General features: G+C 44.6%; 1 long non-coding RNA gene across 1 annotated transcript in view; it reads left to right on the top strand.

The window, feature by feature from the left end:
* Positions 1 to 12,579, top strand: part of LOC115080847 — a 37,840-nt gene extending 25,261 nt beyond the window's left edge. The window contains exons 2-3 of the long non-coding RNA XR_003853684.1: positions 7,938 to 8,011; positions 12,240 to 12,579. This is a non-coding gene — a long non-coding RNA (uncharacterized LOC115080847). The remainder of the gene's footprint in view (positions 1 to 7,937; positions 8,012 to 12,239) is intronic.
* Positions 12,580 to 15,035: the final 2,456 nt, after the last annotated feature.

The raw sequence follows: 15,035 nt of genomic DNA, 5'->3' as shown, positions 1-15,035 counted from the left end.
ATCTATAAATATAAAAAGGTAAATGTTCGTTTGTTCAAAATCTTAAATCTCTGAAAGCTCTTTACCGATTGCTTTGAAATTTTGACACAACGTTGCATTCGAATATGTGCGTGTTTTTATATACCTATATTATATAGATGTCACACCTGTGACAGGTAAAAACATGTTTTTTTGAAAAAACAGCGCCATCTGTTAGACGTACAAGCAACACACGCTATCTACAATATAAATAGGCTCTGACCGATGGCCTGCAAATGCGCAGTAGAGAGCAGCTCTACCGCACATGTGCAGACCATTGAGCTCTGCGCTATGTGCTGAGTGTCACAGAGGGGAGGAGGAAAGGGCAGATGAGTCACCGCTCCGAGAAATGGCTCAGCCCGTTCCTCCCCCGCTGGGGAAGGGGGGAGGGAGTAGGGACTGCCGACAGTTACACACAGGAGGAGGAAAGGGTAGAAGAGTCACTGAGCCAGTCCGTCCACCTCCGGGGAAGGGGGGGAGGGAATTGGGACGGCCGGAGCAGAGCAAATGCAGTAGAAACTGGCTGTGAAAAGATCACAAGCAGCTGCAGCCTGCAGCAGTCAAAGTGCAAAGAGCTGAACAGAGAACAGCTCGCCCTCCTCCCCCACCCCCTGAGTCCCGCAGAGTAGGAGAAGCCAAGTAAATATCCCGCAACTGCAGGGGGGGGGAGTGGAGAGCTAAGGGGGGGGGGGAAAGGCAGTGCTGTCAGCCCACCCGTGGGTTTCAGCCACCACAGGAAGAGTTTACATGGGCATCGCTCCACCCCCACTCCCAGCAAAGCACAGTGACGAAAGTGAAAGCCAGAGCCCTGCTCCCTCCTCCCTCTCAAGCCCCCGATTGGATTTCTTAAAGGCATAGGTCTGCCAGAAAGAGCAAAGTAAGCTAGGCAATGTGTCCCAAATCTGTTGCAGTGCCTGCTGCCTGCCCTTTGCGATGGGGGGGGGGGGGGGCACGGAGTGTTTTCCTCTCTCTCCCAAACACAACTGGCGTGGGAACTTTGCAAGCTCTTGCAAGTGCAGAGCTAAGACTTAGGTGGGGAGGGGACAAAAATCCCACCCATTTTAACTGTGTGAGAGAGAAGTGTGGTAATGTGCACTGAAGGCGAGTGTGAGTGCCAGAGAGAGAGGGAGACTACGTGAGGGATATTGTATGTGTGTGAGAGGGATTGAGCATGCGTGTGTGAGGGATAGGGGGAGAGTGTATGTGCAAGAGAGAGAGAGAGAGAGAGGAAGCCTATGTATGAGAAAGAGAGTCTCTTCCCCACCCCCCAGCTCTCCACTTATAGGTTACAGTGGAAGGGGCTCAGTGTAGAGGGGAATGGGAGAGCAAAGGAGTTGGGGCCTGTAAGGATAGAGTGAAAGGGGTCTGAGTCTGTCCCTCCACCACTGGGGAAGGGGTGAGGGAGTTGGGATGGCAGGAACATTACACCTCGCGAGATCTCCCTCGGCCACCATTGCAGCTCCTACCACTGCCGCTGCCTCTGGCCCTTCGTCGTGCTGGGGGGGGGGAGGAGCGGAGCAGAGCAAAGATGTAGGAGGAGAGGGGACAAAAATCTCGCCCGTTTTAATGGGCTTAACGGCTTGGACTAAATATTTTACGATTCCATTTCAATGTTTCCGATTGCATTGTTAAATTGAATTTTCATAGATTTCGATTTATTTTCATTTTGATTTAATTATTTCGTGTGACATTGCATTGGAATTGAGCTGTGTCGTTTACCATACCGTTCATTTAGTGAGTATAGTTTATGTTTTTTCTTTTTTCATTCTTTTTCATTTCTAGAATTATGCAGTTTACATCTAGATACGGATTGCTTCTCACATGGACAATTATATGTTACGTGTTCTAGAGTCGGCAAACCAGACAATCTGTATATCTGCACAGACAATGGAACAACAAAAAATATTGTATACCCACAAGCATTGTGAAATTAACCATATTCGAAACGTGAGCTTTCTCTTTTCTTTCTTTTCCATTTAACCAGACTGAGCCACAGCAACGCGTGGCCGGGTACAGCTAGTTTCTAATAAAAGTAGTAATATACTTATAACTTAGGTCTAGAGTAGAAATGACATATTTCAGCTAAGAAATGTTTCTTCATTCACAGATAGAATTAATACATTTTTATGACAGTCTTAACAAGTTCAATACAACATATGAGACTATAAAATATATCAAACTTAAATGTTTGAATTAAAGATGAAGGAGTCAGCTTTGACTTGGCTCATTTTTTGAATCACATTTTCCCCATAGAACTGCAACAGTTGATTTGCATTATCCATTAAGTCTTGACATAGATACTTCAATGGGTAACTTCAGACTTTGACTTCAGATCTTCAGAAAGAGAAGGTGGTTTTCTATACAGCCAGAAAAAGACTGAAAAATGGGTTACAGCATGAAGAAATGAGATCAGTTATTCAAACCATGTGTCATGGTTGTTTTATGGACAGGATATGGATCAGTCTCTGTCAAAACAGAGGGACAGTGACTTTGAAATAGCTGCATGGGTGTACAAGTATGAGCACATGCCGGCTCATGCCAAAGGATGCAGCCATATTATATGTGTGCATATGCATGCAAAGTATAAAATAGGCTGTATGTGTGTACATGTGCACACATCTTCTCTTTTGAGAAAATATTTCGCTTTCCTTTTGGACTTTGGAAGAAATTGTATCCATTCTTCCTTCACTTTTTGCTGCTTTAGAAAATCTGAATTGTTACTTTTGATCCAGCAACTGAATTCCCAAAGGCCTAGGGAATTTAGTCAGTCAGGAAGAAAGGAGTTTTTCCAGGAGTTTTTCACCCAGAGAGATCCAAGAACCCTTCAATAGTCAACAGTAAAAGTCACATTCATTCCAATGAGGAGAAAAGAAAATGGAGGAAAGGAGAACTGTAGCACCTATCTGATGTTAACCACCAAATATTAACATGATATACTGGAGGAAGCTGGGTGAAGAGTAGTCATCTGAATCAAGGTATGACAAATAGGATTGTGTTGTATGCTGTCTAAAATTAGCGAAGAATCCTATTCCACCAATTCTGGGAGGGAGCTCCAAAACCATACCTGCAATTGGAAAGAGAGGTGAAAACAGAAGAGTAAATTAAAACTTTACTAAAAAGTCCCAGATTTATTAGAACTGAATTATGTAATGGATTTCATGGAACAAGGATTTGTAAAATTGTCGAGGTCAATATTCTAAAACATTTAGTAGGGATGTGCAGAAGGAAAAAAATTGTTTTGATTCAGTTTTCGTTTTGCTGGGACCCAAATTCATTGCATTAGTTTCATAGGGGGAAAAACCAATTTGTTGATTAGTTTTATTCATTTTCCGTTTTCCCATTAAAATCAATGGGTGAAGTATTTGCAGCCTATTTTTGGCTGCAGAATTGGGGTTTTCTTATAATTTCTAATGAAACTTCTGTGGAGCAATCATCAGAACGAGAAAAGAGCTCCAAGGCACTTAGTCTGTGGCAAAGTGGCACCAAAGTGGCATGAATAGCCTAAGGCACTATAAAGGGGCAAAGGGGTAACAGGAGTGGCAAAAGTGCTTTAACAGAGGTGCAAAGCAGCAACATCAAAAAACACACCACAGCTTCAAAAGAGACCACCGATAACAGTTGCATGAACCCTCGAAAGCAGCACAACATGCAAAGTGGCAAGACAAGTGGCATCAACATCCTACAGCACAATCAAGGGGGAACATAGCAAGCAGAAAGAGTGACAGAAAAACAACACAAGGCACCGATAAAGGGACAAAGCAGCAGAAAGACTAGCATCAACACACTGAGGAACCATGATAGTGGCAAGAACACCACAAGGAGTAGAGTGAGTCATCTGGTGTATGGCAGCAAGGCAGAGTGGCGGAAAGTTGATAGGGACAAGACAGGCTGGCAGAGCAAAGGTAGCCTGGTCCCTGTGGTTTTGATAGGGGCAAGACAGGCTGGCAGAGCTGAGGTAGTTAGGTCTCTGTGGTTTTGATAGGGGCAAGACAGGCTGGCCCTGGGGAGAGTTCCCTTTCCTTTGCACAGGACAGGGCTCCCTAGAATAGGTTTGCCCCTAGAGTGAGGTGTTTCCGTTGGCATCTAGTTAGCTCTTGCTGGTCTTTTAAAATCTGGTGGATGTAGCAGATATACAAATGAGAATTTTGAAGGCTGAGGCGGAGGAAGTTTCCATGTGAACAGTGGTTCAACATGGGTCAGAGGTGTTAAGAGATAGGCTGGCTACACCCAGGGAGAGTTCCCTTTCCTTTGTTCAGGAAAGGGCTCCCTAGAATGGGTTGTTGGCCCCTAGAGTGGAGCATGAGCCTTCAAGCATGGCGAGTCAATGTGGAGGAGGTTTCCATGTGAACAGCAGTTTAACATGGGTGCTAAGAGACAGGCTGGCTACACCTGGGGAGAGTTCCCTTTCCTTTGCATAGGAAAGGGCTCCCTGAAATGGGTTGGCCCCTAGAGTGGAGCACAAACCTTCAAGCATGGCGAGACGACATGGAGGAGGTTTCCATGTGAACAACGATTCTGGTTCAACATGGGTCAACGGGTACTAAGAGACAGGCTGGCTACACCTGGGGAGAGTTCCCTTTCCTTTGCGCAGGAAAGGGTTCCCTAGAATGGGTTGGCCCCTAGAGTAGAGCACAAGCCTTCAAGCATGGTGAGTTGATGTGAAGGGGGTTTCTATGTGAACAGCGGTTCAACATGGGTGCTAAGAGATAAGCTGGCTACACCCGGGGAAAGTTCCCTTTCCTTTGCGCAGGAAAGGGCTCCCTGAAATGCGTTAGCCCCTAGAGTGGAGCACGAGCCTTCAAGCATGGTGAGATGACATGGAGGAGGTTTCTATGTGAACAACGATTCTGGTTCAGCATGTGTCAATGGGTACAAAGAGATAGGCTGGCTACACCCAGGGAGAGTTCCTTTTCCTTTGCGCAGGGTAGGGCTCCCTAGAATGGGTTGGCCCCTAGAGTGGAGCATGAGCCTTCAAGCATGGCGAGTCAACATGGAGGAGGTTTCCATGTGAACAGCAGTTCAACATGGGTCAGAGGGTGGTAAGAGATAGGCTGCCTACACCCGGGGAGAATTCCCTTTCCTTTGTGCAGGAAACGGCTCCCTAGAATGGGTTGGCCCCTAGAGTGTGGTGGTTCCGTTGGCATCTAGTAAATAACCAGAAGCTATTAACTGTACTTATGCACTTCAGCTGATGACAAAGGAACTTGAAGTGCTCTCAGAAATAAGAAAACCGCTACTCAAGTCCAAATCTACAATATCATCCTATGTTGTCTTTGTAGTTTACATAGTGCCTCTGTAAACTATGGGAAGAAAGAGGATGAACTACAGTGCAACTACCACCAGTTTTCTATAGTACTAGAAACATTAATATTGGCACCTAAGAAATATTTAGGGAAAATGGCCCATATTATGAAGGTCATGAAAACTATTGAGCATATGAAATATGCAAGCTCCAAACATCTTAAGTCAGATTTTTATGTTCTTACATTCCAAATTTTGCAAAACAGGAAAAAGAATATTCTGTAAAGAAGTGATGCACAAATACATGAAACTGAAATTAGAAATACTAGAACTAAATTCAGACAGGTACAGAGTTTGAGGTCAGGCCCTTGTAGGGACGTACGGCTTGGACACTGGACAGACTGGCACAGCGTTTCAGGTCAGGTACATGTGCTGATATTATCCGGAGCATAAGAGGCAGTTGGAGCTGCTGCAAGGCTTTCAATTGCTTTTATTCATCTTGCCATTCCCAGGGAAAATTTGGAAACCCAAGCAAAGGCATGTTTATTTTCAAAAACACTAGCATTTCCTTCAACTCTGGTGCCAGCCCTGAGTGGTGAGGGCTCATGATATCCCCTGTCATTGAAAAGACATGCTCACTGGGCACACTGGTTGGTGGACATGACATATATCGCTGAGCCACTTTGTCTAGCTTTGGCCAGACAGTGAACTTGTGTGCCCAATATGCCAGTGGATCTGTCTGCATGTCCTCTGTGGGCTCTGTGAGATACCGTGTCACTGACATTTCTGCTAGTGTCTCCTTTGCTTGGGTGGGCTGAGAGTCCTTCATGCCAGCTGCTTTATCTCTAGCCCATTCCAGAACAGATAATTTTTTAGGGGCAACATGGCTTTGGTGTACTGAAGTGGAGGAAGAATTACTAGCTGTCACTGACAGAGTGCTGTTCCTGCTTGGGCTAGCACTACTCTCTGAAGTGCCCGCTGTTTCCTCCTCTGCCTCATGCCTAATCTGTCTCTGTCTTTGGTGCTCCTGTTCATGGACTTTTACTAACAGCAGGTCCTTCATAAATATGAGACAATCGGATTATAGAGTGAGTTTCCCATTCACACGGGGATCACAGACTGTGGCGAGCATGTATGTGTGGTCTTTTGTTAAAGGTATTTATCTTGCACCTGCTTCTGCAAAATGTTCATACAATGCAGCACCTCTGCTGTCATTCCCTCTTCCTGTTTAAAGCCCTCCAAATTTTCCTCCAGAAAATTAACTATATGGATGATGTCAGCCACGGTGGCACTTCTGGAACTCAGCTCCTCTGTGGCATCCTTGAAGGGCGGCAGGATTTTTACCAGCTGACTCATGACTAACCAATCATAATGCCCTTGGGGACTATGCATATCTATCTCCATTTCCAGAGAAAGTTCATGAAGGGGTGTCTGCTGCTCCACTAGCCTCTGCAGCATCATATAGGTGGAATTCCACTGGGTGGCAATGTCTTGAATGAGACGCTTTTGAGGCATCTCCAAATCAGTCTGCTTTTGTCGGAGAACCTGTCCCGCCTTCACACTTCTGTGGAAGTGGGCAGCTAGGTTCCTGCACTTGTGTATTAACGTATCCAGGTATTCATTCTCTTGTTGATTGGACTCCAACCCCAGAGCTACCAGGTGCAGAGTGTGTGCAAAATATTGTATGTTCTTGCTTAACACCATTACTGGCTTCCCTCAACTCACATTGGAGGCTTTTCTGGTTCTGGACTGCTTTTTGCTATACCAGCCTGACCGACAGCAGTTTCCCTGACCAACGACTCATGCTGTCCGTCCCCCCCCCCCCCCCCCCATGATGTGTTTCCGCCCCCTGACGTCATCCACGGGCAACCGGGGGGGGGGGGGGTTCATAAGCGCAGCTTCGGGAGGCTAGCTTGCTTAACACCATTACTGGCTTGCCTGAACTCACATCGGAGGCTTTTCTAGCTCTGGACTGCTTTTTGCTACACCAGCCTGACCGACAGCAGTTTTTCTGGACCTACAACCCATGCTGTTCCTCCCCCCCCCCCCCCCACGAGGTGTTTCTGCCTCCTGACGTCATCTACGGGTGACGGGGGGTCATAAGCAAGGCCTTAGGAGGCTAGCTTGCTTAACACCATTACTGGCTTGTCCCAACTCACATTGGAGACTTTTCTGGCTCTGGACTGCTTTTTGCTACACCAGCCTGACCGACAGCAGTTTTTCTGGACCTACAACCCATGCTGTTCCCCCCCCCCCCCCACGAGGTGTTTCTGCCTCCTGACGTCATCTACGGGTGACGGGGGGTCATAAGCGTGGCCTTGGGAGGCTAGCTTGCTTAACACCATTACTGCCTTGCCTCAACTCACATCGGAGGCTTTTCTGGCTCTGGACTGCTGTTTGCTATACCAGACTGACCGACAGTAGTTTCCCCAGACCAACTACCAGTGCTGTGTGTCCCCCCCCCCCCCCCCCCCGTGAGGTGTTTCTGCCCCTGATGCCATCCACGGGAGATGGGGGAGGGGCATAAGAGTGGCCTCGGGAGGCGTCACACACCTAAGGTGTGCAACAAAGGGGCTTACCCCTTTGTACACCCCTTAGTGTCACCCCTTTTCATCTGTATCTACATTGAGTCTGCACTGTATGAACTATGACGTCTAACATAATGTCTTCTATTCCAGTTTGCCTGTATCACGGATCATACTCCAATAACCGAATTACCAGACCAACAAAGAGAACTTCACATCCAGGCATAGTAAGAAAATCATTAACTAGTAACCTGGTATCTATTCCACTGAAATACACTATCCTGTTGGTTAACATTCAAGCACTTACAAAAAAGTCAGCTGTAGTTTCTGATCTACTGATGGACCTTAAGCCGGACTTTTTCGCTATAACTGAATCCTGGTTGAAATGTACAGATAATGTCATTATTAATCAATTAGTGGACAATAATATTTATGAGATTTTTTCTATACCTAGGAAAGGTAAAAGAGGGGGTGGAATTGCACTTATTACAAAAAAATCCCACTTATTTAAATTAATAACCGTGAATCTCCCCCATCAATATGAAATTGCTATTTTTGATTGTCCAAATTTTCAGATCTGTTTGTTATACTGTCCACCGGGACTTCTAGATCATAATATTTCCCCTTTGATCGAATATTTTTTCACTGAACTAAATTTAAGGAAACTCGTGATTGTACTAGGTGATTTTAATTTGCATATGAATGTTTTACCGCTTTTAACAACTTGCCAAATGTTAATAGACACAATGAATGCAATAGGTTTTTTCTTTTAACTGATCAACCAACCCATAAAGCGGGTCATATGTTAGATATGATTTTAGTAAATCAAGATCTGAATGGTAATTCCAAGATAACATACCAACAAGTAGCTTGGTCTGACCATTCATTATTACAAGCAGTAGTCACACTTGACAGGAAAATTAAGACTCAAGTCCTAGAAGAGAAATCCTTCTCGTTCCATCCTCCATTTGTAATAGAAGAGTTACAGAAAGAACTAGAGACTCAATTAGACAGAATTAATAATTTGGCTGGACCAGGCCTTTGGAATTCTTTACCCACTGAATTAAGGCTCCAAAGTAATTTAAAAGAGTTTAAGAAAGCACTGAAAACCTGGTTATATGTACAAGCATTTCAAGTAGAAGCCAGTTAGGAATTTGCCATATTATTTTACGTTCTTTTAAGTTTATGATTTTTATTTTAAAATTTGAGTACTTTAATACGTCATATAATTTTATTTTATTTTAATTATTTATATGATTGAAATTTTTATTTTGTATGAATGGTTTAAATTTCCAGCGTATTTTGTTTTTATGAAATTTTGTATTTTATGTTTTTTATGTATTTTATATTTATTTTATGTTAAGGAAACATTGTAAACTGGTGTGAAGGTATATACCAACATTGGTATAGAAAAATTAATAAGTAAATAAATAAATAAAGCCCCTGTCACATATTGCCTTTAACATGTTTGCACCATTGTCTGTGACAAAGAACCCTGCCTGAAGATTTCTGTGTCGCTGGTATGGCTGCCAGCCCACCAGCATCTGTCTGATGCATGCTAGAATATTGGCTGAGGTATGGGCCTTGTCCTTATGGTAGATGTGCAGTAAAGCCCACCTCCACCCTGATACTTGTTCACTAATAGAGCTGCTGCCTTACCCCCTGCCTCAGCCAGGTCCCACCAGTGTGCTGTCAGGGAGAGGTAAGAATGTGCAGCATTCAGTGCAGTCCAGATATCGCAGGTGAAACGCACACTCCTCTGTGCCTTAGTTAGCAGTGCTTGGATGCAACTGCAACACTGCTTGTACAGGCTGGGGATGACCTTTCTGCTAAATGTGGTTGTGGAGGGGACTTTGTAATTTGGAACTAAAACCTTCAGCAAATTATTGAAACCCACATTCTCCACTATCTGCAAGGGCTGGTCATCAAGGGCAATCATTTCCCCAATGCTACTGGTTACAACTTTTGAGGCTGCCTGCCTCCTTCCCTGAGATAATGTTACCCAACACCACCCCATGGTGGGTTGTCACTTCTGATACATGGCAGGGGGCTGCTGGCCTGCCATCTGACTGCTAGAAGGAGCTGAGGGCATGGGGTGACACTGCTCCTTTTCAACCACTTTACGCTGCCTGGAAAAAGGGGTCCCCTGACTGGTACTGCCACCATCCCCAGATGGCAGTACTGTTGTGTGTTGCTTCTGCATATGATGCATCATGCCAAAATTATTTAGATGTCCAATTTGCTTGCCTCTGCTAATAGCCCTGGCACAGTAATAAGAACACTGAGAAAAATGCATGTCCTCCATCACTTTAAATTGGCTCCAGATCACATATTTCTTTTGTGATCCATTCTCTATAGTCTTCAGGGTGGATGCTGGCACTGGAGCTGAAGTAGTGGGTGCACCCTGAGAAGCAATGCCAGGGGCATCAGTCACACTCTGTGCCTGTGCAGACTGCTCTTCCTCCTCATCATCAACAGTTTCATCTCTCCCCTGCAGTACTGAAGTGGACACTAAGACAGAACTAACTAATCCTCCTAAACCTTGTTCAGCTATTACTTCTTCGATTTCTGATGATGAGTATCCCACACAAGGTGATTCTTCATCGGAATCAGAAGCAAACAGTGCCTGCGCTACATTTTCAATGCTAAGTCGAGTCTGCTGTTGCACTGCTTCTTTTGGGTCTCACCCTTTTGTCTTGCATGACTCAGCCTCCCCTTCCCTCACCTGCAAAACTACCGGGTCAGAAACAGGTGGTGGTGATGCATCATCTTTAAATTTCAGTTTTTTCCGGATGGAACTGCCTGCCCCTCCAGAGATTTAAGATTGAAACAGCTCCCTTTTTAAATTTAATGGGGGACAGGCACTGCCTTTTGAAGTATCTCCTCTGCCAGTGGTATAGAAACATTTTTAAATAAATAAATAAATAAATAAATAAATAAATAAATAATGTCACCTACTTGGGATTTCAGTTAAAAGAATTATTTCCAAAAGAGGCCTACTGGGGATTTGGCTTTAAAGAGCACCGCTGTCCCAATATATGTGAGTCTCCAAAACTGCCCACAGGTGCACAATGCAGTACCTTGATGAACACTACAACTGGGATCTCTGTATGTGTACACACCAAACTTGTAACTACAAAAGAGGCCTACTGGGGATTTGGCTTCAAGGAGCACCACTGTCCCAATATATGTGAGTCTGCAAAACTGCCCACAGGCGCACGATGCAGTGCCTTGATGCACACTCAACTGAGACTGCTCTGTGTGCCCAATTCTTAGTGATGCTGCTTCTTGTTTGAAAATACCTACTCACACTATCTCCCACCCCTACCCTGCCTGTGCCTGCAACTACCTATCCCAGGGTGGTAAGATAAGCAGCAAAATGCCACTGGTAGCAACTTGTCTCAGTGGGAGAGACAGAGAGACTGACTGAGATCAATGTTAAAAAGTGTGGTCAAAAAAAGCCTGGCTGGCTGGCACTACAGCAAAAACAAATATATTTTTCAATGGAAAATGATATCAAAATAGCTAGCAATTGAACACAGATTTGAGACACTCAGATTAGCTCTGAGTAAAGCCACCTCCCCAGACCACCCCCACAAAGAAAGAGCATGGCACACCGTGTGCTTAAGGTATAAATAGTATAGCATCATCAGGAACAGCGTCACAGAGCACTGAGTAAGAGCAGCGATTGGCTGCATTAGAAAAATGCTTAGCTCTGATAGGTTGCATTCTTGTCTCCTTGGCAAGCTATCTGACCCACTCTATGACAGGCCTGTGAGGTCACTTATGATTCACAGGAAAGGGCTATTTTTTCTTATGGATACTCCCACATGGCCTTCTCTTATTTCAAACAGCCGCTAAGAAATCACTGTGAACCAAAATAATTAAAATAATATGAAATGTTTTATTCGTGGGGGATCGCCATGCATTTCGCGAACCCAATAATCAAATGAAAGGGTTGGGATGGGGGGGTTGTGGGGGGGGGTTCCCACAGAATTAGAAAGACAAAAGTTTTCTGATCTGGGGAATGGACCGAAATGGCCCTCCCCAGACCCAAAAACAAAATGGGGAGAAAAAAAATGTTATGCACTCCCCTAATTCACTCCATAAGACGCACAGATGCCCGGGGACAGAGCCGGTTTAGCACAAACTTTTTTTTTTTAATTTCCCCCTCTGAATCCTAGGTGCGTCTTATGGTCAGGTGCGTCTTATGGAGCGAAAAATACGGTAAGTTATTTAAAGGGACAAGAGTAACAGAAAAGTATGAAAAAAAAAAAGTGTGAAAGCTTGCTGGGCAGACTGGATGGACCATTTGGTCTTCTTCTGCTGTCATTTCTATGTTTCTATGTTTCTATATTTTGGTGTAAGTTGCTGTACAGTTGATTATACATAATTGAGAAGCAGAAAAATATTGTAATGTTGGGTTAAGGTATTTTTGATGTTTTAATATTATAGGTTATTTTTGGGCACTTGATGATATTGACGGGGATATTGTGATCAGCGAGACAACATATTCTACCAAGGGGATGAAGAGTGGTTTATCAAGATCATTGATAAGCAACCCCTGAGGAAGCCATCTTAGGCGAAACAAGGGTCCTTGTAGGGAATTTTTGAAAATATGCAATTAATGATATATAAGAAATGTGATGACATCTAATTGACATATCAATATAGGAAATTATGATTGGCAATCGGGGGATATGTAAATAAATGTATTGATAGTATATTATGCTGTATTAATGATATTGAATAAATTGTAATTGGGGATGATGACATTTAATTGATTAATCAATATAAGAAATTGTGATTGGCAATTGGGAGATATGCAAATACATGTATTAATGGTATAATATGCTGCATTACTGATATTGAATATATTATAATTGGGGGTGGGAGTGTATTTTAAGGCATCCCACACTGGGATGTGTTGTATGAATGTGTGAATAAATGACATAGTTTTAGGGGGATAAAATCATGGGTAATGTATTTGTGTGATTATGTATACATAACAAGTGTCCAGATTGTAAAATGTTGGAGAAAGGTTTTTTTTGATATGGTATTAAACTATTTATAATTGGTAAAAATTTACAAGCAGTAAAAATCATAGGGGCAGATTTTTAATATTACACGTGTGGGGTACATTTGTGCGCATTACCCAGTGCGCACAAATGTACACCCGATTTATAACATGTGCGCGCTACCACACGCATGTTATAAAATCCAGGGTTGGCGCGCACAAGGGGGTGCACACTTGTGCACCTTGCGCGTGCCGAGCCTAGGGGAGGCCCGATGGCTTTTCCTGTTCCCTCCAAGGCCGCTCCGAAATCGGTGCGGCCGAGGAGGGAACTTTTTTTTTTGGTCCCCCCTACCTTTCCCTCCCTTCCCCTATCTATCCCACCCCCCAGCCCCCCATCCCCTGGCACAGGCCGCTGTGCAGGAGGATTCTGACCCGCCCCTGGTCCGCCTCCGAACCGCTGCCATGCCCCCAGCCCTGCCCCTGACCCGCCCCCGAACCGCCACCATGCCCCTGGCCATGCCCCCGGACTGCCCATTTTTTAAAGCCCCGGACATACGTGCATCCCATGGCTTGTGTGCGCTGCCGAGCCTATGCAAAATAGGCTCGGTGCGTGCAGGGGTAGGTTTTGGGGGTTACGCGTGTATCTTACAATCGTAACCCTTTGAAAATCTACCCCATATTATTTATGAAAAAATACAAAAAGAATTCCTTATTGTATTGTGATTGTCCAGGGTTATGGAGACACAGGAGGAAAGGATTACAATGGCTTTATAATCCTTTATAAGGGAGGCTTGTGCCACCCTCTGCTCCATTTCCACCTACCATCTCACAGCTTAAAATTGGCACCCAGAAAGAGGCTTATCACCGGGAACATGTGCCTCCATAATGAGTCTCTGTCTGGCTGTTGTGGAGGGAGGGTGGCAGGGAAAGCAGGAGGGGATACAACCCACCCCGCAGATAGCAGGGTGGCTTGTAGGCATGAGGATTGCTTGATAACTTCCCTGCCTGGTAAAAAGATAGCAGACCTCAAATGCACCTAGATAAGATTGTAGAAAGTGCAGAGGATGAGCCAAATGTCATTGTGCATCTGGGTATCAATGACATGGGAAGATGCAGTGGGTAGGTTATGGAAGCTAAATTTAGGAAGTTGGGTATGAAACTGAAATACAGAACCTCCAGGTTTGCAAGCTCAGAAATGCTTACTGTTTCACTTGTAGGACCCCAGAGGCAGGCTGAGCTCCTGAGTTTCAATGCATAGATGAGACAATGGTGCAGGGAAGAGGGTTTTAGATTTGTTAGGAATCAGGCTGCTGCCACTGGATATTGTAGTCGAGGCAAGGCTAAAACCAAAGGCAGGCATGGAGCTGGAGTCTGGAATTAGATGGAGAGATGTGGCACACTGAAGCAGGCTGGAACACTGGAGTAGGCTGGGACTCTGATAAGGGACTGTAACTGGAACAAGCCTGAGTCAGGAACAATGGCTGGATACTGAGATAGGACAAGACAAAGACTAGACCAGACAGATAACAGAAGGCTAGGAAAGCCACAGAGCAATAGGGATGTGAATCATTTTCCATATCGTCTTAACGATAGAAATCGTGTGGCAGGGCAAGAAAATCGTCTTAGGCACGATTTTTTAGTTAAAAAATCGTTAAAAATCGTTTTTTCCGATTAGTGCGCACTAACTCGAGTTAGTGCGCACTAACTGGGAGTTAGTGCGCACTAACTGAAAATGATACAATTTGACACTTTTCAGGTCAGTTAAGGTCAGTTTAGGAATGAATATGTATTCCTATTGGCTGCCCTCTTATTTATTCATGTTACCAAGTTTCCTACTGACAGTATATGGGGGATGGGAAATGGAAACAGTTGGTAGCTTGACAAAACAAGTAATGTGATCAGTCAATGTGACTAGAACTTGTGCCCTAACCCTGATACCAGGGGTATTGTGATCTTCCTGCACACAGTGCTCTATCCCTATTAATACCAGGAGTGTTGTGATCTTCCTGCACACAGTGCCCTATCCCTAATACCAGGGGTGTTGTGATCTTCCTGCACACAGTGCCCTATTCCTGATACTGGGGGTGTTGTGATCTTCCTGCACACAGTGCTCTATTCCTGATACCGGGGGTGTTGTGATCTTCTTGCACACATCCCGGTATCAGGGATAGGGCACTGCATGCAGGAAGATCACAACACTCCTGGTATTAATAGGGATAGGGCACTGCATGCAG

Source organism: Rhinatrema bivittatum, chromosome 1 (genome assembly GCF_901001135.1).
Source record: "Rhinatrema bivittatum chromosome 1, aRhiBiv1.1, whole genome shotgun sequence".
Classification (NCBI taxonomy): domain Eukaryota; kingdom Metazoa; phylum Chordata; class Amphibia; order Gymnophiona; family Rhinatrematidae; genus Rhinatrema; species Rhinatrema bivittatum.
Note: the sequence above shows the minus strand (reverse complement) of the source record. Positions and strands in the feature narration are given on the sequence as shown.